Raw genomic sequence first — 24927 nt, forward strand, 5'->3', positions numbered from 1 at the left:
AGTGTTTATTATGAATTGTTATTTCACTGTGTGAAGTTGTTATTTCATCATTCTTATTATTACTGCTGAGCAGCATGACTCCTGAGAGGCACTGAAAAACTGTCAGAAGTGGGATTTGAACCCACGCCTCCATGGGAGACTGCGACCTGAACGCAGCGCCTTAGACCGCTCGGCCATCCTGACTACAGCACAGTAACTGGGTATCGGGTTAAAGTGTATGCGGTAAAAGTAGAAATATGAACAACGCTCTAAAATCACCACAGAGACCAGAACAACTATGCACGATACTGACTTGCACTTTCAATAGTCATTTGTTTTTATAAATTAAAAAGTCCAGTCATTGATTTAACCTCAATATGGCCTTCAATGGGAAAGAGTAGTAAATCGTCATTGAATGAGCGCTAAACTGGCATCAGAATATGGCCATTCTGATATAAATGATAAAATTCCTCAGATAAGACTGAAAAAGTGTCTGGAAATATCAGCAACCATCAGGGTAAGAGTGACAACAGGTCCACATGGGGGAAATCCTTACAAATGGCTTAATGAGTCATTTCAACGCAATCGTGTTATTATTTATTTTCAGGGTTTAACAAGGCAGCTCACCTGTGATTTGACATTAGATGCGGCGACTTTGATTACCCTGCAGACGATATTTTTGTTCTTCCCGCCAATACAATCCACTGACAACGACCGACGAGTTCTGCGTTCCGAGATTATTTTTGTTATTTGCCTGTTTGGGGCCCGCCTGTGAAATTGCGCGATTCTTGCAATTCTCTTTCAGCCTCTCATCAACTAGCTGTTTTTGCAGAATATTACAAATACGATAGTTATTCACTACTCATATTAACTAGGTGTCATTTACGTTACCTTAAGTCATTTATTTTTCAACTGGATTTTACAAAGGTGCATGACATGCAGGCGCTAAAAAGTTGTCAAGAGGGGGTTTCAAACCATGCCTATAGGGGAGTCTGCGACCTGAATGACTTAATGGTTATTTTCAATGCAATCAAGTTTTTTCTTTTTCTTTTAGGGTTTAACAAGGTTTCTCACCTGTTACCTGTGGCTTGACTTTAGATGTGGCCAGTTCGATTACCCTGCAGCCTAAGAGTGTCTTCAGAATATGGCCAATTTGACATGAATTTAAAAATGCCTCAGTTAGGACCAAAAAAGTGTCTGGAGCTTCCCGTCAGGGTAAGAGTGACAACAGGTTTCCACATGTCAAAATGGGGGAAATCTTAGCAAATGGCTTCATGGTTTTCATGAGAATCGTGTTGTTGTATTGTTGAGTGTATCATGGGATCTCACCTGAAATCTGTGGCTTGACTACAAACCTGTAACCTATGCTACTGTGGCCTATAGAGCTAGAAGGCTGGATAACCAGGTGTGTAAAGGTGTGAAGTGGGACAGATGGCCTGCAGTCCTATCCCAAATGGACAACTAATCCCTATGTACTTGCGGAGATCTGAGAGGATGCGATTGGTATAAGAAACACGACTAAACTTCAACCTCCGGAGGGGTCAAAAAAATGCATTTTCGTTGTCGGCAGGATTTGAACCTGCGCAGGAAGATCCTAATGGATTTCTAGTCCATCGCCTTAACCACTCGGCCACGACAACGTTGACAGAAGAAAACAAGCTTGTTAGGAGTGAATGGGCCAACAGGCATAGCCTACAGAAAGTGAAATTTAACAACTGAAAGATAATGCAGTAACTCATTATAATGCAATAACACAAAATGTTCCCCTCATTCATTTGTTATTAAGTCCAGCTGTTTTCTTATTTAACCTTGATCTTTGCTCAGCTCCAGAAGGTCTGCATTTGAGAGTGTTTATTATGAATTGTTATTTCACTGTGTGAAGTTGTTATTTCATCATTCTTATTATTACTGCTGAGCAGCATGACTCCTGAGAGGCACTAAAAAACTGTCAGAAGTGGGATTTGAACTCACGCCTCCATGGGAGACTGCGACCTGAACGCAGCGCCTTAGACCGCTCGGCCATCCTGACTACAGCACAGTAACTGGGTATCGGGTTAAAGTGTATGCGGTAAAAGTAGAAATATGAACAACGCTCTAAAATCACCACAGAGACCAGAACAACTATGCACGATACTGACTTGCACTTTCAATAGTCATTTGTTTTTAAAAATTAAAAAGTCCAGTCATTGATTTAACCTCAATATGGCCTTCAATGGGAAAGAGTAGTAAATCGTCATTGAATGAGCGCTAAACTGGCATCAGAATATGGCCATTCTGATATAAATGATAAAATTCCTCAGATAAGACTGAAAAAGTGTCTGGAAATATCAGCAACCATCAGGGTAAGAGTGACAACAGGTCCACATGGGGGAAATCCTTACAAATGGCTTAATGAGTCATTTCAACGCAATCGTGTTATTATTTATTTTCAGGGTTTAACAAGGCAGCTCACCTGTGATTTGACATTAGATGCGGCGACTTTGATTACCCTGCAGACGATATTTTTGTTCTTCCCGCCAATACAATCCACTGACAACGACCGACGAGTTCTGCGTTCCTAGATTATTTTTGTTATTTGCCTGTTTGGGGCCCGCCTGTGAAATTGCGCGATTCTTGCAATTCTCTTTCAGCCTCTCATCAACTAGCTGTTTTTGCAGAATATTACAAATACGATAGTTATTCACTACTCATATTAACTAGGTGTCATTTACGTTACCTTAAGTCATTTATTTTTCAACTGGATTTTACAAAGGTGCATGACATGCAGGCGCTAAAAAGTTGTCAGGAGGGGGTTTCAAACCATGCCTATAGGGGAGTCTGCGACCTGAATGACTTAATGGTTATTTTCAATGCAATCGAGTTTTTCTTTTTCTTTTAGGGTTTAACAAGGTTTCTCACCTGTTACCTGTGGCTTGACTTTAGATGTGGCCAGTTCGATTACCCTGCAGACTATAAGAGTGTCCTCAGAATATGGCCAATTTGACATGAATTTAAAAATGCCTCAGATAGGGTCTGCATTTGAGAGTGTTTATTATGAATTGTTATTCCACTGTGTGAACTAAAAAACTGTCAGAAGTGGGATTTGAACCCACGCCTCCATGGGAGACTGCGACCTGAACGCAGCGCCTTAGACCGCTCGGCCATCCTGACTACAGCACAGTAACTGGGTATCGGGTTAAAGTGTATGCGGTAAAAGTAGAAATATGAACAACGCTCTAAAATCACCACAGAGACCAGAACAACTATGCACGATACTGACTTGCACTTTCAATAGTCATTTGTTTTTATAAATTAAAAAGTCCAGTCATTGATTTAAGACCTGTTAAGGATATGGCAGACATATGCCCCCTTTGGAGAGATTGGGTACCCCTAGTAAACTGAAAAAAAATCTGTCAAAAATTGCTAATATCTGCAAATAAAAATTATTATTGGATAGAAAACACTCTAAAGATTCTAAAACCGTTGGAATTATGTCTGTAAGTATAGCAGAACTCACAGGGCAGGCATTCTTCCAAACTATTTTTTGTGGCCATGAAAGTTGGAGCAACTTTGACGTCATGGCCCCCACCCTTCCCAACCAGTTATGATTCTGGGGAGACGTTCTATCTCTTCCGCTAGATGTCCTCTTTCAGTAGAGCTTTGAATCGTTCAAATCCCGCGAGAATTGACCCTATGGGAGTGAAATTAGTGCGTGCCACGAGAAAATAGGCTGTGCGTAGGGGCGCGAATTGGTCCCAGCCATTCCTTTGTTCCAGCACTCAAGAGAGGGGCAGACGATGGCCGATTGAATTGAAGTTTGTTTTGTGTGTCTAAAACATCATAAAGCTTGCTTCTGCACTTAGTTTGACCTGTTTAGTCGACATATAATATGTAATTTTGAAGTTTTGATGCGCAACTTTTCCGGACCAGAGGACGTTTTGGGTGCATTTCAGCTGATGTTATTAGCCTGTTAGATCTCTAGGGGCGCTATTTCATTTTTCATTTTTGGATAAAAAACGTTCCCGTTTTAAGCGCTAATACAAAGACGCAAGACTTGAAACCAAACGATGTATTGGGTAAGTCTGAAGCCTTCCAGAACATTCTGAACGAAGACCATCGAAGGTAAGGGAATATTTATGCTTAAATCTGTGTTTCTGTTGACTCCAACATTACGTAGAAATGTAGCTTGGAACTGAGCGCCGTCTCAGCATATTGAATAGTGTGCGATTTCTGTAACGTTAAAAGTAAATCTAACAAAGCGGTTGCATAAAGAAGCAGTGTATCTTTCTAACTATATGTAGAACATGTATATTTAGTCAAAGTTTATGATGTCTATTTACGTTACCTTGCCGCGCTACCTAGATTTCCTGCGGGCATTTTTGAGTAATTTCTGAACGTGAACTCACTGTAAATGGACATTTATGGATATAAATGGCATATTATTGAAAAAAAAAATGTACTGTGTAACATGTCATATTACTGTCATCTGATGAAGATTTTCAAAAGGTTAGTGAACGATTTATTTTTTAATCCTGCGTTTGTTGATTGCATGTTTTGGCTATTCAAATGAGCTGTGTCTGGTGGTGGTTTTACATATATATGTGCTATGTTTTCGCCGTAAAACATTTTAGAAATCTGACTTGCTGGCTAGATGAACAAGGTGTTTATCTTTCATTTGAGCTATGGACTTGGACTTGTTAATGTGTGGAGGTTAATTATTTTTAAGAATATTTTTGCGTTCCATGCGCCACCGTTTCAGCTGAACGTGGGAGGGTTGATTCCCAATTGGGAACCAATATCGTAGACAGGTTAACCTCAATATGGCCTTCAATGGGAAAGAGTAGTAAATCGCCATTGAATGAGCGCTAAACTGGCATCAGAATATGGCCATTCTGATATAAATGATAAAATTCCTCAGATAAGACTGAAAAAGTGTCTGGAAATATCAGCAACCATCAGGGTAAGAGTGACAACAGGTCCACATGGGGGAAATCCTTACAAATGGCTTAATGGGTCATTTCAACGCAATCGTGTTATTATTTATTTTTAGGGTTTAACAAGGCAGCTCACCTGTGACTTGACATTAGATGCGGCGACTTCGATTACCCTGCAGACGATATTTTTGTTCTTCCCGCCAATACAATCCACTGACAACGACCGACGAGTTCTGCATTCCGAGATTATTTTTGTTATTTGCCTGTTTGGGGCCCGCCTGTGAAATTGCGCGATTCTTGCAATTCTCTTTCAGCCTCTCATCAACTAGCTGTTTTTGCAGAATATTAAAAATACGTTAGTTATTCACTACTCATATTAACTAGGTGTCATTTACTTTACCTTAAGTCATTTATTTTTCAACTGGATTTTACAAAGGTGCATGACATGCAGGCGCTAAAAAGTTGTCAGGAGGGGGTTTCAAACCATGCCTATAGGGGAGTCTGCGACCTGAATGACTTAATGGTTATATCCAATGCAATCAAGTTTTTTCTTTTTCTTTTAGGGTTTAACAAGGTTTCTCACCTGTTACCTGTGGCTTGACTTTAGATGTGGCCAGTTCGATTACCCTGCAGACTATAAGAGTGTCTTCAGAATATGGCCAATTTGACATGAATTTAAAAATGCCTCAGATAGGACCAAAAAAGTGTCTGGAGCTTCCCGTCAGGGTAAGAGTGACAACAGGTTTCCACATGTCAAAATGGGGGAAATCTTAGCAAATGGCTTAATGGTTATTCATGAGAATCGTGTTGTTGTATTGTTGAGTGTATCATGGGATCTCACCTGAAATCTGTGGCTTGACTACAAACCTGTAACCTATGCTACTGTGGCCTATAGAGCTAGAAGGCTGGATAACCAGGTGTGTAAAGGTGTGAAGTGGGATAGATGGCCTGCAGTTCTATCCCAAATGGACAACTGCTCACTATGTACTTGCGGAGATCTGAGAGGATGCGATTGGTATAAGAAACACGACTAAACTTCAACCTCCGGAGGGGTCAAAAAAATGCATTTTCGCTGTCAGCAGGATTTGAACCTGCGCAGGAAGATCCTAATGGATTTCTAGTCCATAGCCTTAACCACTCAGCCACGACAACGGTGACAGAAGAAAACAGGCTTGTTAGGAGTGAATGGGCCAACAGGCATAGCCTACAGAAAGTGAAATTTAACAACTGAAAGATAATGCAGTAACTCATTATAATGCAATAACACAAAATGTTCCCCTCATTCATTTGTTATTAAGTCCAGCTGTTTTCTTATTTAACCTTGATCTTTGCTCAGCTCCAGAAGGTCTGCATTTGAGAGTGTTTATTATGAATTGCTATTTCACTGTGTGAAGTTGTTATTTCATCATTCTTATTATTACTGCTGAGCAGCATGACTCCTGAGAGGCACTAAAAAACTGTCAGAAGTGGGATTTGAACCCACGCCTCCATGGGAGACTGCGACCTGAACGCAGCGCCTTAGACCGCTCGGCCATCCTGACTACAGCACAGTAACTGGGTATCGGGTTAAAGTGTATGCGGTAAAAGTAGAAATATGAACAAAGCTCTAAAATCACCACAGAGACCAGAACAACTATGCACGATACTGACTTGCACTTTCAATAGTCATTTGTTTTTATACATGAAAAAGTCCAGTCATTGATTTAACCTCAATATGGCCTTCAATGGGAAAGAGTAGTAAATCCTCATTGAATGAGCGCTAAACTGGCATCAGAATATGGCCATTCTGATATAAATGATAAAATTCCTCAGATAAGACTGAAAAAGTGTCTGGAAATATCAGCAACCATCAGGGTAAGAGTGACAACAGGTCCACATGGGGGAAATCCTTACAAATGGCTTAATGGATCATTTCAACGCAATCGTGTTATTATTTATTTTTAGGGTTTAACAAGGCAGCTCACCTGTGACTTGACATTAGATGCGGCGACTTCGATTACCCTGCAGACGATATTTATGTTCTTCCCGCCAATATAATCCACTGACAACGACCGACGAGTTCTGCGTTCCGAGATTATTTTTGTTATTTGCCTGTTTGGGGCCCGCCTGTGAAATTGCGCGATTCTTGCAATTCTCTTTCAGCCTCTCATCAACTAGCTGTTTTTGCAGAATATTAAAAATACGATAGTTATTCACTACTCATATTAACTAGGTGTCATTTACGTTACCTTAAGTCTTTTATTTTTCAACTGGATTTTTACAAAGGTGCATGACATGCAGGCGCTAAAAAGTTGTCAGGAGGGGGTTTCAAACCATGCCTATAGGGTCTGCGACCTGAATGACTTAATGGTTATTTTCAATGCAATCAAGTTTTTCTTTTTCTTTTAGGGTTTAACAAGGTTTCTCACCTGTTACCTGTGGCTTGACTTTAGATGTGGCCAGTTCGATTACCCTGCAGACTATAAGAGTGTCTTCAGAATATGGCCAATTTGACATGAATTTAAAAATGCCTCAGATAGGACCAAAAAAGTGTCTGGAGCTTCCCGTCAGGGTAAGAGTGACAACAGGTTTCCACATGTCAAAATGGGGGAAATCTTAGCAAATGGCTTCATGGTTATTCATGAGAATCGTGTTGTTGTATTGTTGAGTGTATCATGGGATCTCTCCTGAAATCTGTGGCTTGACTACAAACCTGTAACCTATGCTACTGTGGCCTATAGAGCTAGAAGGCTGGATAACCAGGTGTGTAAAGGTGTGAAGTGGGATAGATGGCCTGCAGTCCTATCCCAAATGGACAACTAATCCCTATGTACTTGTGGAGATCTGAGAGGATGCGATTGGTATAAGAAACACGACTAAACTTCAACCTCCGGAGGGGTCAAAAAAATGCAATTTCGTTGTCGGCAGGATTAGAACCTGCGCAGGAAGATCCTAATGGATTTCTAGTCCATCACCTTAACCACTCGGCCACGACACCGTTGACAGAAGAAAACAGGCTTGTTAGGAGTGAATGGGCCAACAGGCATAGCCTACAGAAAGTGAAATTTAACAACTGAAAGATAATGCAGTAACTCATTATAATGCAATAACACAAAATGTTCCCCTCATTCATTTGTTATTAAGTCCAGCTGTTTTCTTATTTAACCTTGATCTTTGCTCAGCTCCAGAAGGTCTGCATTTGAGAGTGTTTATTATGAATTGTTATTTCACTGTGTGAAGTTGTTATTTCATCATTCTTATTATTACTGCTGAGCAGCATGACTCCTGAGAGGCACTAAAAAACTGTCAGAAGTGGGATTTGAACCCACGCCTCCATGGGAGACTGCGACCTGAACGCAGCGCCTTAGACCGCTCGGCCATCCTGACTACAGCACAGTAACTGGGTATTGGGTTAAAGTGTATGCGGTAAAAGTAGAAATATGAACAACGCTCTAAAATCACCACAGAGACCAGAACAACTATGCACGATACTGACTTGCACTTTCAATAGTCATTTGTTTTTATAAATTAAAAAGTCCAGTCATTGATTTAACCTCAATATGGCCTTCAATGGGAAAGAGTAGTAAATCGTCATTGAATGAGCGCTAAACTGGCATCAGAATATGGCCATTCTGATAGAAATGATAAAATTCCTCAGATAAGACTGAAAAAGTGTCTGGAAATATCAGCAACCATCAGGGTAAGAGTGACAACAGGTCCACATGGGGGAAATCCTTACAAATGGCTTAATGGGTCATTTCAACGCAATCGTGTTATTATTTATTTTTAGGGTTTAACAAGGCAGCTCACCTGTGACTTGACATTAGATGCGGCGACTTCGATTACCCTGCAGACGATATTTTTGTTCTTCCCGCCAATACAATCCACTGACAACGACCGACGAGTTCTGCGTTCCGAGATTATTTTTGTTATTTGCCTGTTTGGGGCCCGCCTGTGAAATTGCGCGATTCTTGCAATTCTCTTTCAGCCTCTCATCAACTAGCTGTTTTTGCAGAATATTAAAAATACGATAGTTATTCACTACTCATATTAACTAGGTGTCATTTACGTTACCTTAAGTCTTTTATTTTTCAACTGGATTTTTACAAAGGTGCATGACATGCAGGCGCTAAAAAGTTGTCAGGAGGGGGTTTCAAACCATGCCTATAGGGTCTGCGACCTGAATGACTTAATGGTTATTTTCAATGCAATCAAGTTTTTTCTTTTTCTTTTAGGGTTTAACAAGGTTTCTCACCTGTTACCTGTGGCTTGACTTTAGATGTGGCCAGTTCGATTACCCTGCAGACTATAAGAGTGTCTTCAGAATATGGCCAATTTGACATGAATTTAAAAATGCCTCAGATAGGACCAAAAAAGTGTCTGGAGCTTCCCGTCAGGGTAAGAGTGACAACAGGTTTCCACATGTCAAAATGGGGGAAATCTTAGCAAATGGCTTCATGGTTATTCATGAGAATCGTGTTGTTGTATTGTTGAGTGTATCATGGGATCTCTCCTGAAATCTGTGGCTTGACTACAAACCTGTAACCTATGCTACTGTGGCCTATAGAGCTAGAAGGCTGGATAACCAGGTGTGTAAAGGTGTGAAGTGGGATAGATGGCCTGCAGTCCTATCCCAAATGGACAACTAATCCCTATGTACTTGTGGAGATCTGAGAGGATGCGATTGGTATAAGAAACACGACTAAACTTCAACCTCCGGAGGGGTCAAAAAAATGCAATTTCGTTGTCGGCAGGATTTGAACCTGCGCAGGAAGATCCTAATGGATTTCTAGTCCATTGCCTTAACCACTCGGCCACGACACCGTTGACAGAAGAAAACAAGCTTGTTAGGAGTGAATGGGCCAACAGGCATAGCCTACAGAAAGTGAAATTTAACAACTGAAAGATAATGCAGTAACTCATTATAATGCAATAACACAAAATGTTCCCCTCATTCATTTGTTATTAAGTCCAGCTGTTTTCTTATTTAACCTTGATCTTTGCTCAGCTCCAGAAGGTCTGCATTTGAGAGTGTTTATTATGAATTGTTATTTCACTGTGTGAAGTTGTTATTTCATCATTCTTATTATTACTGCTGAGCAGCATGACTCCTGAGAGGCACTAAAAAACTGTCAGAAGTGGGATTTGAACCCACGCCTCCATGGGAGACTGCGACCTGAACGCAGCGCCTTAGACCGCTCAGCCATCCTGACTACAGCACAGTAACTGGGTATTGGGTTAAAGTGTATGCGGTAAAAGTAGAAATATGAACAACGCTCTAAAATCACCACAGAGACCAGAACAACTATGCACGATACTGACTTGCACTTTCAATAGTCATTTGTTTTTATAAATTAAAAAGTCCAGTCATTGATTTAACCTCAATATGGCCTTCAATGGGAAAGAGTAGTAAATCGTCATTGAATGAGCGCTAAACTGGCATCAGAATATGGCCATTCTGATAGAAATGATAAAATTCCTCAGATAAGACTGAAAAAGTGTCTGGAAATATCAGCAACCATCAGGGTAAGAGTGACAACAGGTCCACATGGGGGAAATCCTTACAAATGGCTTAATGGGTCATTTCAACGCAATCGTGTTATTATTTATTTTTAGGGTTTAACAAGGCAGCTCACCTGTGACTTGACATTAGATGCGGCGACTTCGATTACCCTGCAGACGATATTTTTGTTCTTCCCGCCAATACAATCCACTGACAACGACCGACGAGTTCTGCGTTCCGAGATTATTTTTGTTATTTGCCTGTTTGGGGCCCGCCTGTGAAATTGCGTGATTCTTGCAATTCTCTTTCAGCCTCTCATCAACTAGCTGTTTTTGCAGAATATTAAAAATACGATAGTTATTCACTACTCATATTAACTAGGTGTCATTTACGTTACCTTAAGTCATTTATTTTTCAACTGGATTTTACAAAGGTGCATGACATGCAGGCGCTAAAAAGTTGTCAGGAGGGGGTTTCAAACCATGCCTATAGGGGAGTCTGCGACCTGAATGACTTAATGGTTATTTTCAATGCAATCGAGTTTTTTCTTTTTCTTTTAGGGTTTAACAAGGTTTCTCACCTGTTACCTGTGGCTTGACTTTAGATGTGGCCAGTTCGATTACCCTGCAGACTATAAGAGTGTCTTCAGAATATGGCCAATTTGACATGAATTTAAAAATGCCTCAGATAGGACCAAAAAAGTGTCTGGAGCTTCCCGTCAGGGTAAGAGTGACAACAGGTTTCCACATGTCAAAATGGGGGAAATCTTAGCAAATGGCTTCATGGTTATTCATGAGAATCGTGTTGTTGTATTGTTGAGTGTATCATGGGATCTCACCTGAAATCTGTGGCTTGACTACAAACCTGTAACCTATGCTACTGTGGCCTATAGAGCTAGAAGGCTGGATAACCAGGTGTGTAAAGGTGTGAAGTGGGACAGATGGCCTGCAGTCCTATCCCAAATGGACAACTAATCCCTATGTACTTGCGGAGATCTGAGAGGATGCGATTGGTATAAGAAACACGACTAAACTTCAACCTCCGGAGGGGTCAAAAAAATGCATTTTCGTTGTCGGCAGGATTTGAACCTGCGCAGTAAGATCCTAATGGATTTCTAGTCTATCGCCTTAACCACTCGGCCACGACAACGTCAACAGAAGAAAACAGGCTTGTTAGGAGTGAATGGGCCAACAGGCATAGCCTACAGAAAGTGAAATTTAACAACTGAAAGATAATGCAGTAACTCATTATAATGCAATAACACAAAATGTTCCCCTCATTCATTTGTTATTAAGTCCAGCTGTTTTCTTATTTAACCTTGATCTTTGCTCAGCTCCAGAAGGTCTGCATTTGAGAGTGTTTATAATGAATTGTTATTTCACTGTGTGAAGTTGTTATTTCATCATTCTTATTATTACTGCTGAGCAGCATGACTCCTGAGAGGCACTAAAAAACTGTCAGAAGTGGGATTTGAACCCACGCCTCCATGGGAGACTGCGACCTGAACGCAGCGCCTTAGACCGCTCGGCCATCCTGACTACAGCACAGTAACTGGGTATCGGGTTAAAGTGTATGCGGTAAAAGTAGAAATATGAACAACGCTCTAAAATCACCACAGAGACCAGAACAACTGTGCACGATACTGACTTGCACTTTCAATAGTCATTTGTTTTTATAAATTAAAAAGTCCAGTCATTGATTTAACCTCAATATGGCCTTCAATGGGAAAGAGTAGTAAATCGCCATTGAATGAGCGCTAAACTGGCATCAGAATATGGCCATTCTGATATAAATGATAAAATTCCTCAGATAAGACTGAAAAAGTGTCTGGAAATATCAGCAACCATCATGGTAAGAGTGACAACAGGTCCACATGGGGGAAATCCTTACAAATGGCTTAATGGGTCATTTCAACGCAATCGTGTTATTATTTATTTTTAGGGTTTAACAAGGCAGCTCACCTGTGACTTGACATTAGATGCGGCGACTTCGATTACCCTGCAGACGATATTTTTGTTCTTCCCGCCAATACAATCCACTGACAACGACCGACGAGTTCTGCGTTCCGAGATTATTTTTGTTATTTGCCTGTTTGGGGCCCGCCTGTGAAATTGCGCGATTCTTGCAATTCTCTTTCAGCCTCTCATCAACTAGCTGTTTTTGCAGAATATTAAAAATACGATAGTTATTCACTACTCATATTAACTAGGTGTCATTTACGTTACCTTAAGTCTTTTATTTTTCAACTGGATTTTTACAAAGGTGCATGACATGCAGGCGCTAAAAAGTTGTCAGGAGGGGGTTTCAAACCATGCCTATAGGGGAGTCTGCGACCTGAATGACTTAATGGTTATTTTCAATGCAATCAAGTTTTTTCTTTTTCTTTTAGGGTTTAACAAGGTTTCTCACCTGTTACCTGTGGCTTGACTTTAGATGTGGCCAGTTCGATTACCCTGCAGACTATAAGAGTGTCTTCAGAATATGGCCAATTTGACATGAATTTAAAAATGCCTCAGATAGGACCAAAAAAGTGTCTGGAGCTTCCCGTCAGGGTAAGAGTGACAACAGGTTTCCACATGTCAAAATGGGGGAAATCTTAGCAAATGGCTTCATGGTTATTCATGAGAATCGTGTTGTTGTATTGTTGAGTGTATCATGGGATCTCTCCTGAAATCTGTGGCTTGACTACAAACCTGTAACCTATGCTACTGTGGCCTATAGAGCTAGAAGGCTGGATAACCAGGTGTGTAAAGGTGTGAAGTGGGATAGATGGCCTGCAGTCCTATCCCAAATGGACAACTAATCCCTATGTACTTGTGGAGATCTGAGAGGATGCGATTGGTATAAGAAACACGACTAAACTTCAACCTCCGGAGGGGTCAAAAAAATGCAATTTCGTTGTCGGCAGGATTTGAACCTGCGCAGGAAGAACCTAATGGATTTCTAGTCCATCGCCTTAACCACTCGGCCACGACACCGTTGACAGAAGAAAACAGGCTTGTTAGGAGTGAATGGGCCAACAGGCATAGCCTACAGAAAGTGAAATTTAACAACTGAAAGATAATGCAGTAACTCATTATAATGCAATAACACAAAATGTTCCCCTCATTCATTTGTTATTAAGTCCAGCTGTTTTCTTATTTAACCTTGATCTTTGCTCAGCTCCAGAAGGTCTGCATTTGAGAGTGTTTATTATGAATTGTTATTTCACTGTGTGAAGTTGTTATTTCATCATTCTTATTATTACTGCTGAGCAGCATGACTCCTGAGAGGCACTAAAAAACTGTCAGAAGTGGGATTTGAACCCACGCCTCCATGGGAGACTGCGACCTGAACGCAGCGCCTTAGACCGCTCGGCCATCCTGACTACAGCACAGTAACTGGGTATTGGGTTAAAGTGTATGCGGTAAAAGTAGAAATATGAACAACGCTCTAAAATCACCACAGAGACCAGAACAACTATGCACGATACTGACTTGCACTTTCAATAGTCATTTGTTTTTATAAATTAAAAAGTCCAGTCATTGATTTAACCTCAATATGGCCTTCAATGGGAAAGAGTAGTAAATCGTCATTGAATGAGCGCTAAACTGGCATCAGAATATGGCCATTCTGATAGAAATGATAAAATTCCTCAGATAAGACTGAAAAAGTGTCTGGAAATATCAGCAACCATCAGGGTAAGAGTGACAACAGGTCCACATGGGGGAAATCCTTACAAATGGCTTAATGGGTCATTTCAACGCAATCGTGTTATTATTTATTTTTAGGGTTTAACAAGGCAGCTCACCTGTGACTTGACATTAGATGCGGCGACTTCGATTACCCTGCAGACGATATTTTTGTTCTTCCCGCCAATACAATCCACTGACAACGACCGACGAGTTCTGCGTTCCGAGATTATTTTTGTTATTTGCCTGTTTGGGGCCCGCCTGTGAAATTGCGCGATTCTTGCAATTCTCTTTCAGCCTCTCATCAACTAGCTGTTTTTGCAGAATATTAAAAATACGATAGTTATTCACTACTCATATTAACTAGGTGTCATTTACGTTCCCTTAAGTCATTTATTTTTCAACTGGATTTTACAAAGGTGCATGACATGCAGGCGCTAAAAAGTTGTCAGGAGGGGGTTTCAAACCATGCCTATAGGGGAGTCTGCGACCTGAATGACTTAATGGTTATTTTCAATGCAATCAAGTTTTTTCTTTTTCTTTTAGGGTTTAACAAGGTTTCTCACCTGTTACCTGTGGCTTGACTTTAGATGTGGCCAGTTCGATTACCCTGCAGACTATAAGAGTGTCTTCAGAATATGGCCAATTTGACATGAATTTAAAAATGCCTCAGATAGGACCAAAAAAGTGTCTGGAGCTTCCCGTCAGGGTAAGAGTGACAACAGGTTTCCACATGTCAAAATGGGGGAAATCTTAGCAAATGGCTTCATGGTTATTCATGAGAATCATGTTGTTGTATTGTTGAGTGTATCATGGGATCTCACCTGAAATCTGTGGCTTGACTACAAACCTGTAACCTATGCTACTGTGGCCTATAGAGCTAGAAGGCTGGATAACCAGGTGTGTAAAGGTTTGAAGTGGGACAGATGGCCTGCAGTCCTATCCCAAATGGACAACTAATCCCTATGTACTTGTGGAGATCTGAGAGGATGCGATTGGTATAAGAAACACGACTAAACTTCAACCTCCGGAGGGGTCAAAAAAATGCAATTTCGTTGTCGGCAGGATTTGAACCTGCGCAGGAAGATCCTAATGGATTTCTAGTCCATCGCCTTAACCACTCGGCCACGACACCGTTGACAGAAGAAAACAGGCTTGTTAGGAGTGTATGGGCCAACAGGCATAGCCTACAGAAAGTGAAATTTAACAACTGAAAGATAATGCAGTAACTCATTATAATGCAATAACACAAAATGTTCCCCTCATTCATTTGTTATTAAGTCCAGCTGTTTTCTTATTTAACCTTGATCTTTGCTCAGCTCCAGAAGGTCTGCATTTGAGAGTGTTTATTATGAATTGTTATTTCACTGTGTGAAGTTGTTATTTCATCATTCTTATTATTACTGCTGAGCAGCATGACTCCTGAGAGGCACTAAAAAACTGTCAGAAGTGGGATTTGAACCCACGCCTCCATGGGAGACTGCGACCTGAACGCAGCGCCTTAGACCGCTCGGCCATCCTGACTACAGCACAGTAACTGGGTATCGGGTTAAAGTGTATGCGGTAAAAGTAGAAATATGAACAACGCTCTAAAATCACCACAGAGACCAGAACAACTATGCACGATACTGACTTGCACTTTCAATAGTCATTTGTTTTTATAAATTAAAAAGTCCAGTCATTGATTTAACCTCAATATGGCCTTCAATGGGAAAGAGTAGTAAATCGTCATTGAATGAGCGCTAAACTGGCATCAGAATATGGCCATTCTGATATAAATGATAAAATTCCTCAGATAAGACTGAAAAAGTGTCTGGAAATATCAGCAACCATCAGGGTAAGAGTGACAACAGGTCCACATGGGGGAAATCCTTACAAATGGCTTAATGGGTCATTTCAACGCAATCGTGTTATTATTTATTTTTAGGGTTTAACAAGGCAGCTCACCTGTGACTTGACATTAGATGCGGCGACTTCGATTACCCTGCAGACGATATTTATGTTCTTCCCGCCAATACAATCCACTGACAACGACCGACGAGTTCTGCGTTCCGAGATTATTTTTGTTATTTGCCTGTTTGGGGCCCGCCTGTGAAATTGCGCAATTCTTGCAATTCTCTTTCAGCCTCTCATCAACTAGCTGTTTTTGCAGAATATTAAAAATACGATAGTTATTCACTACTCATATTAACTAGGTGTCATTTACGTTACCTTAAGTCTTTTATTTTTCAACTGGATTTTACAAAGGTGCATGACATGCAGGCGCTAAAAAGTTGTCAGGAGGTGGTTTCAAACCATGCCTATAGGGGAGTCTGCGACCTGAATGACTTAATGGTTATTTTCATTGCAATCAAGTTTTTTCTTTTTCTTTTAGGGTTTAACAAGGTTTCTCACCTGTTACCTGTGGCTTGACTTTAGATGTGGCCAGTTCGATTACCCTGCAGACTATAAGAGTGTCTTCAGAATATGGCCAATTTGACATGAATTTAAAAATGCCTCAGATAGGACCAAAAAAGTGTCTGGAGCTTCCCGTCAGGGTAAGAGTGACAACAGGTTTCCACATGTCAAAATGGGGGAAATCTTAGCAAATGGCTTAATGGTTATTCATGAGAATCGTGTTGTTGTATTGTTAAGTGTATCATGGGATCTCACCTGAAATCTGTGGCTTGACTACAAACCTGTAACCTATGCAACTGTGGCCTACAGAGCTAGAAGGCTGGATAACCAGGTGTGTAAAGGTGTGAAGTGGGATAGATGGCCTGCAGTCCTATCCCAAATGGACAACTAATCCCTATGTACTTGCGGAGATCTGAGAGGATGCGATTGGTATAAGAAACACGACTAAACTTCAACCTCCGGAGGGGTCAAAAAAATGCATTTTCATTGTCGGCAGGATTTGAACATGCGCAGGAAGATCCTAATGGATTTCTAGTCCATCGCCTTAACCACTCGGCCACGACAACGTTGACAGAAGAAAACAGGCTTGTTAGGAGTGAATGGGCCAACAGGCATAGCCTACAGAAAGTGAAATTTAACAACTGAAAGATAATGCAGTAACTCATTATAATGCAATAACACAAAATGTTCCCCTCATTCATTTGTTATTAAGTCCAGCTGTTTTCTTATTTAACCTTGATCTTTGCTCAGCTCCAGAAGGTCTGCATTTGAGAGTGTTTATTATGAATTGTCATTTCACTGTGTGAAGTTGTTATTTCATCATTCTTATTATTACTGCTGAGCAGCATGACTCCTGAGAGGCACTAAAAAACTGTCAGAAGTGGGATTTGAACCCACGCCTCCATGGGAGACTGCGACCTGAACGCAGCGCCTTAGAACGCTCGGCCATCCTGACTACAGCACAGTAACTGGGTATCGGGTTAAAGTGTATGCGGTAAAAGAAGAAATATGAACAACGCTCTAAAATCACCACAGAGACCAGAACAACTATGCACGATACTGACTTGCACTTTCAATAGTCATTTGTTTTTATAAATTAAAAAGTCCAGTCATTGATTTAACCTCAATATGGCCTTCAATGGGAAAGAGTAGTAAATCGTCATTGAATGAGCGCTAAACTGGCATCAGAATATGGCCATTCTGATATAAATGATAAAATTCCTCAGATAAGACTGAAAAAGTGTCTGGAAATATCAGCAACCATCAGGGTAAGAGTGACAACAGGTCCACATGGGGGAAATCCTTACAAATGGCTTAATTGGTCATTTCAACGCAATCGTGTTATTATTTATTTTTAGGGTTTAACAAGGCAGCTCACCTGTGACTTGACATTAGATGCGGCGACTTCGATTACCCTGCAGACGATATTTTTGTTCTTCCCGCCAATACAATCCACTGACAACGACCGACGAGTTCTGCGTTCCGAGATTATTTTTGTTATTTGCCTGTTTGGGGCCCGCCTGTGAAATTGCGCGATTCTTGCAATTCTCTTTCAGCCTCTCATCAACTAGCTGTTTTTGCAGAATATTAAAAATACGATAGTTATTCACTACTCATATTAACTAGGTGTCATTTACGTTACCTTAAGTCATTTATTTTTCAACTGGATTTTACAAAGGTGCATGACATGCAGGCGCTAAAAAGTTGTGAGGAGGGGGTTTCAAACCATGCCTATAGGGGAGTCTGCGACCTGAATGACTTAATGGTTATTTTCAATGCAATCGAGTTTTTTCTTTTTCTTTTAGGGTTTAACAAGGTTTCTCACCTGTTACCTGTGGCTTGACTTTAGATGTGGCCAGTTGGATTACCCTGCAGACTATAAGAGTGTCTTCAGAATATGGCCAATTTGACATGAATTTAAAAATGCCTCAGATAGGACCAAAAAAGTGTCTGGAGCTTCCCGTCAGGGTAAGAGTGACAACAGGTTTCCACATGTCAAAATGGGGGAAATCTTAGCAAATGGCTTCATGGGTGTTTATTATGAATTGTTATTTCACTGTGTGAAGTTGTTATTTCATCATTCTTATTATTACTGCTGAGCAGCATGACTCCTGAGAGGCACTAAAAAACTGTCAGAAGTGGAATTTGAACCCACGCCTCCATGGGAGACTGCGACCTGAACGCAGCGCCTTAGACCGCTCGGCCATCCTGACTACAGCACAGTAACTGGGTATCGGGTTAAAGTGTATGCGGTAAAAGTAGAAATATGAACAACGCTCTAAAATCACCACTGAGACCAGAACAACTATGCATGATACTGACTTGCACTTTCAATAGTCATTTGTTTTTATAAATTAAAAAGTCCAGTCATTGATTTAACCTCAATATGGCCTTCAATGGGAAAGAGTAGTAAATCGTCATTGAATGAGCGCTAAACTGGCATCAGAATATGGCCATTCTGATATAAATGATAAAATTCCTTAGATAAGACTGAAAAAGTGTCTGGAAATATCAGCAACCATCAGGGTAAGAGTGACAACAGGTCCACATGGGGGAAATCCTTACAAATGGCTTAATGGGTCATTTCAACGCAATCGTGTTATTATTTATTTTTAGGGTTTAACAAGGCAGCTCACCTGTGACTTGACATTAGATGCGGCGACTTCGATTACCCTGCAGACGATACTTTTGTTCTTCCCGCCAATACAATCCACTGACAACGACTGACGAGTTCTGCGTTCCGAGATTATTTTTGTTATTTGCCTGTTTGGGGCCCGCCTGTGAAATTGCGCAATTCTTGCAATTCTCTTTCAGCCTCTCATCAACTAGCTGTTTTTGCAGAATATTAAAAATACGATAGTTATTCACTACTCATATTAACTAGGTGTCATTTACGTTACCTTAAGTCATTTATTTTTCAACTGGATTTTACAAAGGTGCATGACATGCCGGCGCTAAAAAGTTGTCAGGAGGGGGTTTCAAACCATGCCTATAGGGGAGTCTGCGACCTGAATGACTTAATGGTTATTTTCAATGCAATCAAGTTTTTTCTTTTTCTTTTAGGGTTTAACAAGGTTTCTCACCTGTTACCTGTGGCTTGACTTTAGATGTGGCCAGTTCGATTACCCTGCAGAATATAAGAGTGTCTTCAGAATATGGCCAATTTGACATGAATTTAAAAATGCCTCAGATAGGACCAAAAAAGTGTCTGGAGCTTCCCGTCAGGGTCAGAGTGACAACAGGTTTCCACATGTCAAAATGGGGGAAATCTTAGCAAATGGCTTAATGGTTATTCATGAGAATCGTGTTGTTGTATTGTTGAGTGTATCATGGGATCTCACCTGAAATCTGTGGCTTGACTACAAACCTGTAACCTATGCTACTGTGGCCTATAGAGCTAGAAGGCTGGATAACCAGGTATGTAAAGGTGTGAAGTGGGATAGATGGCCTGCAGTCCTATCCCAAATGGACAACTAATCCCTATTTACTTGCGGAGATCTGAGAGGATGCGATTGGTATAAGAAACACGACTAAACTTCAACCTCCGGAGGGTTCAAAAAAATGCATTTTCATTGTCGGCAGGATTTAAACCTGCGCAGGAAGATCCTAATGGATTTCTAGTCCATCGCCTTAACCACTCGGCCACGACAACGTTGACAGAAGAAAACAAGCTTGTTAGGAGTGAATGGGCCAACAGGCATAGCCTACAGAAAGTGAAATTTAACAACTGAAAGATAATGCAGTAACTCATTATAATGCAATAACACAAAATGTTCCCCTCATTAATTTGTTATTAAGTCCAGCTGTTTTCTTATTTAACCTTGATCTTTGCTCAGCTCCAGAAGGTCTGCATTTGAGGGTGTTTATTATGAATTGTTATTTCACTGTGTGAAGTTGTTATTTCATCATTCTTATTATTACTGCTGAGCAGCATGACTCCTGAGAGGCACTAAAAAACTGTCAGAAGTGGAATTTGAACCCACGCCTCCATGGGAGACTGGGACCTGAACGCAGCGCCTTAGACCGCTCGGCCATCCTGACTACAGCACAGTAACTGGGTATCGGGTTAAAGTGTATGCGGTAAAAGTAGAAATATGAACAACGCTCTAAAATCACCACAGAGACCAGAACAACTATGCATGATACTGACTTGCACTTTCAATAGTCATTTGTTTTCATAAATTAAAAAGTCCAGTCATTGATTTAACCTCAATATGGCCTTCAATGGGAAAGAGTAGTAAATCGTCATTGAATGAGCGCTAAACTGGCATCAGAATATGGCCATTTCTTATATAAATGATAAAATTCCTTAGATAAGACTGAAAAAGTGTCTGGAAATATCAGCAACCATCAGGGTAAGAGTGACAACAGGTCCACATGGGGGAAATCCTTACAAATGGCTTAATGGGTAATTTCAACGCAATCGTGTTATTATTTATTTTTAGGGTTTAACAAGGCAGCTCACCTGTGACTTGACATTAGATGCGGCGACTTCGATTACCCTGCAGACGATATTTTTGTTCTTCCCGCCAATACAATCCACTGACAACGACCGACGAGTTCTGCGTTCCGAGATTATTTTTGTTATTTGCCTGTTTGGGGCCCGCCTGTGAAATTGCGCAATTCTTGCAATTCTCTTTCAGCCTCTCATCAACTAGCTGTTTTTGCAGAATATTAAAAATACGATAGTTATTCACTACTCATATTAACTAGGTGTCATTTACGTTACCTTAAGTCATTTATTTTTCAACTGGATTTTACAAAGGTGCATGACATGCCGGCGCTAAAAAGTTGTCAGGAGGGGGTTTCAAACCATGCCTATAGGGGAGTCTGCGACCTGAATGACTTAATGGTTATTTTCAATGCAATCAAGTTTTTTCTTTTTCTTTTAGGGTTTAACAAGGTTTCTCACCTGTTACCTGTGGCTTGACTTTAGATGTGGCCAGTTCGATTACCCTGCAGAATATAAGAGTGTCTTCAGAATATGGCCAATTTGACATGAATTTAAAAATGCCTCAGATAGGACCAAAAAAGTGTCTGGAGCTTCCCGTCAGGGTCAGAGTGACAACAGGTTTCCACATGTCAAAATGGGGGAAATCTTAGCGAATGGCTTAATGGTTATTCATGAGAATCGTGTTGTTGTATTGTTGAGTGTATCATGGGATCTCACCTGAAATCTGTGGCTTGACTACAAACCTGTAACCTATGCTACTGTGGCCTATAGAGCTAGAAGGCTGGATAACCAGGTGTGTAAAGGTGTGAAGTGGGATAGATGGCCTGCAGTCCTATCCCAAATGGACAACTAATCCCTATGTACTTGCGGAGATCTGAGAGGATGCGATTGGTATAAGAAACACGACTAAACTTCCACCTCCGGAGGGGTCAAAAAAATGCATTTTCGTTGTCGGCAGGATTTGAACCTGCGCAGGAAGATCCTAATGGATTTCTAGTCCATCGCCTTAACCACTCGGCCACGACAACTTTGACAGAAAAAAACAGGCTTGTTAGGAGTGAATGGGCCAACAGGCATAGCCTACAGCGAGTGAAATTTAACAACTGATTAACAACTGATTAACTCATTATAATGCAATAACACAAAATGTTCCCCTCATTCATTTGTTATTAAGTCCAGCTGTTTTCTTATTTAACCTTGATCTTTGCTCAGCTCCAGAAGGTCTGCATTTGAGAGTGTTTATTATGAATTGTTATTTCACTGTGTGAAGTTGTTATTTCATCATTCTTATTATTACTGCTGAGCAGCATGACTCCTGAGAGGCACTAAAAAACTGTCAGAAGTGGGATTTGAACCCACGCCTCCATGGGAGACTGCAACCTGAACGCAGCGCCTTAGACCGCTCGGCCATCCTGACTACAGCACAGTAACTGGGTATCGGGTTAAAGTGTATGCGGTAAAAGTAGAAATATGAACAACGCTCTAAAATCACCACAGAGACCAGAACAACTATGCACGATACTGACTTGCACTTTCAATAGTCATTTGTTTTTATAAATTAAAAAGTCCAGTCATTGATTTAACCTCAATATGGCCTTCAATGGGAAAGAGTAGTAAATCGTCATTGAATGAGCGCTAAACTGGCATCAGAATATGGCCATTCTGATATAAATGATAAAATTCCTTAGATAAGACTGAAAAAGTGTCTGGAAATATCAGCAACCATCAGGGTAAGAGTGACAACAGGTCCACATGGGGGAAATCCTTACAAATGGCTTAATGGGTCATTTCAACGCAATCGTGTTATTATTTATTTTTAGGGTTTAACAAGGCAGCTCACCTGTGACTTGACATTAGATGCGGCGACTTCGATTACCCTGCAGACGATATTTTTGTTCTTCCCGCCAATACAATCCACTGACAACGACCGACGAGTTCTGCGTTCCGAGATTATTTTTTTTATTTGCCTGTTTGGGGCCCGCCTGTGAAATTGCGCGATTCTTGCAATTCTCTTTCAGCCTCTCATCAACTAGCTGTTTTTGCAGAATATTAAAAATACGATAGTTATTCACTACTCATATTAACTAGGTGTCATTTACGTTACCTTAAGTCATTTATTTTTCAACTGGATTTTACAAAGGTGCATGACATGCAGGCGCTAAAAAATTGTCAGGAGGGGGTTTCAAACCATGCCTATAGGGGAGTCTGCGACCTGAATGACTTAATGGTTATTTTCAATGCAATCGAGTTTTTTCTTTTTCTTTTAGGGTTTAACAAGGTTTCTCACCTGTTACCTGTGGCTTGACTTTAGATGTGGCCAGTTCGATTACCCTGCAGCCTAAGAGTGTCTTCAGAATATGGCCAATTTGACATGAATTTAAAAATGCCTCAGATAGGACCAAAAAAGTGTCTGGAGCTTCCCGTCAGGGTAAGAGTGACAACAGGTTTCCACATGTCAAAATGGGGGTAATCTTAGCAAATGGCTTCATGGTTATTCATGAGAATCGTGTTGTTGTATTGTTGAGTGTATCATGGGATCTCACCTGAAATCTGTGGCTTGACTACAAACCTGTAACCTATGCTACTGTGGCCTATAGAGCTAGAAGGCTGGATAACCAGGTGTGTAAAGGTGTGAAGTGGGATAGATGGCCTGCAGTCCTATCCCAAATGGACAACTAATCCCTATGTACTTGCGGAGATCTGAGAGGATGCGATTGGTATAAGAAACACGACTAAACTTCAACCTCCGGAGGGGTCAAAAAAATGCATTTTCATTGTCGGCAGGATTTGAACCTGCGCTGGAAGATCCTAATGGATTTCTAGTCCATCGCCTTAACCACTCGGCCACGACAACGTCTACAGAAGAAAACAGGCTTGTTAGGAGTGAATGGGCCAACAGGCATAGCCTACAGAAAGTGAAATTTAACAACTGAAAGATAATGCAGTAACTCATTATAATGCAATAACACAAAATGTTCCCCTCATTCATTTGTTATTAAGTCCAGCTGTTTTCTTATTTAACCTTGATCTTTGCTCAGCTCCAGAAGGTCTGCATTTGAGAGTGTTTATTATGAATTGTTATTTCACTGTGTGAAGTTGTTATTTCATCATTCTTATTATTACTGCTGAGCAGCATGACTCCTGAGAGGCACTAAAAAACTGTCAGAAGTGGGATTTGAACCCACGCCTCCATGGGAGACTGCGACCTGAACGCAGCACCTTAGACCGCTCGGCCATCCTGACTACAGCACAGTAACTGGGTATCGGGTTAAAGTGTATGCGGTAAAAGTAGAAATATGAACAACGCTCTAAAATCACCACAGAGACCAGAACAACTATGCACGATACTGACTTGCACTTTCAATAGTCATTTGTTTTTATAAATTAAAAAGTCCAGTCATTGATTTAACCTCAATATGGCCTTCAATGGGAAAGAGTAGTAAATCGCCATTGAATGAGCGCTAAACTGGCATCAGAATATGGCCATTCTGATATAAATGATAAAATTCCTCAGATAAGACTGAAAAAGTGTCTGGAAATATCAGCAACCATCAGGGTAAGAGTGACAACAGGTCCACATGGGGGAAATCCTTACAAATGGCTTAATGAGTCATTTCAACGCAATCGTGTTATTATTTATTTTTAGGGTTTAACAAGGCAGCTCACCTGTGACTTGACATTAGATGCGGCGACTTTGATTACCCTGCAGACAATATATTTGTTCTTCCCGCCAATACAATCCACTGACAACGACCGATGAGTTCTGCGTTCCGAGATTATTTTTGTTATTTGCCTGTTTGGGGCCCGCCTGTGAAATTGCGCGATTCTTTCAATTCTCTTTCAGCCTCTCATCAACTAGCTGTTTTTGCAGAATATTAAAAATACGATAGTTATTCACTACTCATATTAACTAGGTGTCATTTACGTTACCTTAAGTCATTTATTTTTCAACTGGATTTTACAAAGGTGCATGACATGCAGGCACTAAAAAATTGTCAGGAGGGGGTTTCAAACCATGCCTATAGGGGAGTC

General features: G+C 40.7%; 9 non-coding genes across 9 annotated transcripts; all 9 read right to left on the reverse strand.

The window, feature by feature from the left end:
- Nucleotides 1-100: 100 nt before the first annotated feature.
- trnal-cag lies at nucleotides 101-183 on the reverse strand. Its single transcript has one exon. It is a non-coding gene; the product is annotated as a tRNA-Leu (tRNA).
- A 1354-nt stretch (nucleotides 184-1537) lies between these two features.
- Nucleotides 1538-1619, reverse strand: trnas-aga. The gene has a single exon. It is a non-coding gene; the product is annotated as a tRNA-Ser (tRNA).
- A 1427-nt stretch (nucleotides 1620-3046) lies between these two features.
- trnal-cag lies at nucleotides 3047-3129 on the reverse strand. Its single transcript has one exon. It is a non-coding gene; the product is annotated as a tRNA-Leu (tRNA).
- Nucleotides 3130-6350: 3221 nt separating this feature from the next.
- On the reverse strand, nucleotides 6351-6433 carry trnal-cag. The gene has a single exon. It is a non-coding gene; the product is annotated as a tRNA-Leu (tRNA).
- Nucleotides 6434-8175: 1742 nt separating this feature from the next.
- Nucleotides 8176-8258, reverse strand: trnal-cag. Its single transcript has one exon. It is a non-coding gene; the product is annotated as a tRNA-Leu (tRNA).
- Nucleotides 8259-11829: 3571 nt separating this feature from the next.
- trnal-cag lies at nucleotides 11830-11912 on the reverse strand. Its single transcript has one exon. It is a non-coding gene; the product is annotated as a tRNA-Leu (tRNA).
- A 1746-nt stretch (nucleotides 11913-13658) lies between these two features.
- On the reverse strand, nucleotides 13659-13741 carry trnal-cag. Its single transcript has one exon. It is a non-coding gene; the product is annotated as a tRNA-Leu (tRNA).
- Nucleotides 13742-15486: 1745 nt separating this feature from the next.
- trnal-cag lies at nucleotides 15487-15569 on the reverse strand. Its single transcript has one exon. It is a non-coding gene; the product is annotated as a tRNA-Leu (tRNA).
- Nucleotides 15570-21841: 6272 nt separating this feature from the next.
- trnas-aga lies at nucleotides 21842-21923 on the reverse strand. The gene has a single exon. It is a non-coding gene; the product is annotated as a tRNA-Ser (tRNA).
- Between the last annotated feature and the right edge of the window lie 3004 nt (nucleotides 21924-24927).

Source organism: Oncorhynchus mykiss, unplaced genomic scaffold, assembly GCF_013265735.2.
Source record: "Oncorhynchus mykiss isolate Arlee unplaced genomic scaffold, USDA_OmykA_1.1 un_scaffold_426, whole genome shotgun sequence".
Lineage (NCBI taxonomy): Eukaryota > Metazoa > Chordata > Actinopteri > Salmoniformes > Salmonidae > Oncorhynchus > Oncorhynchus mykiss.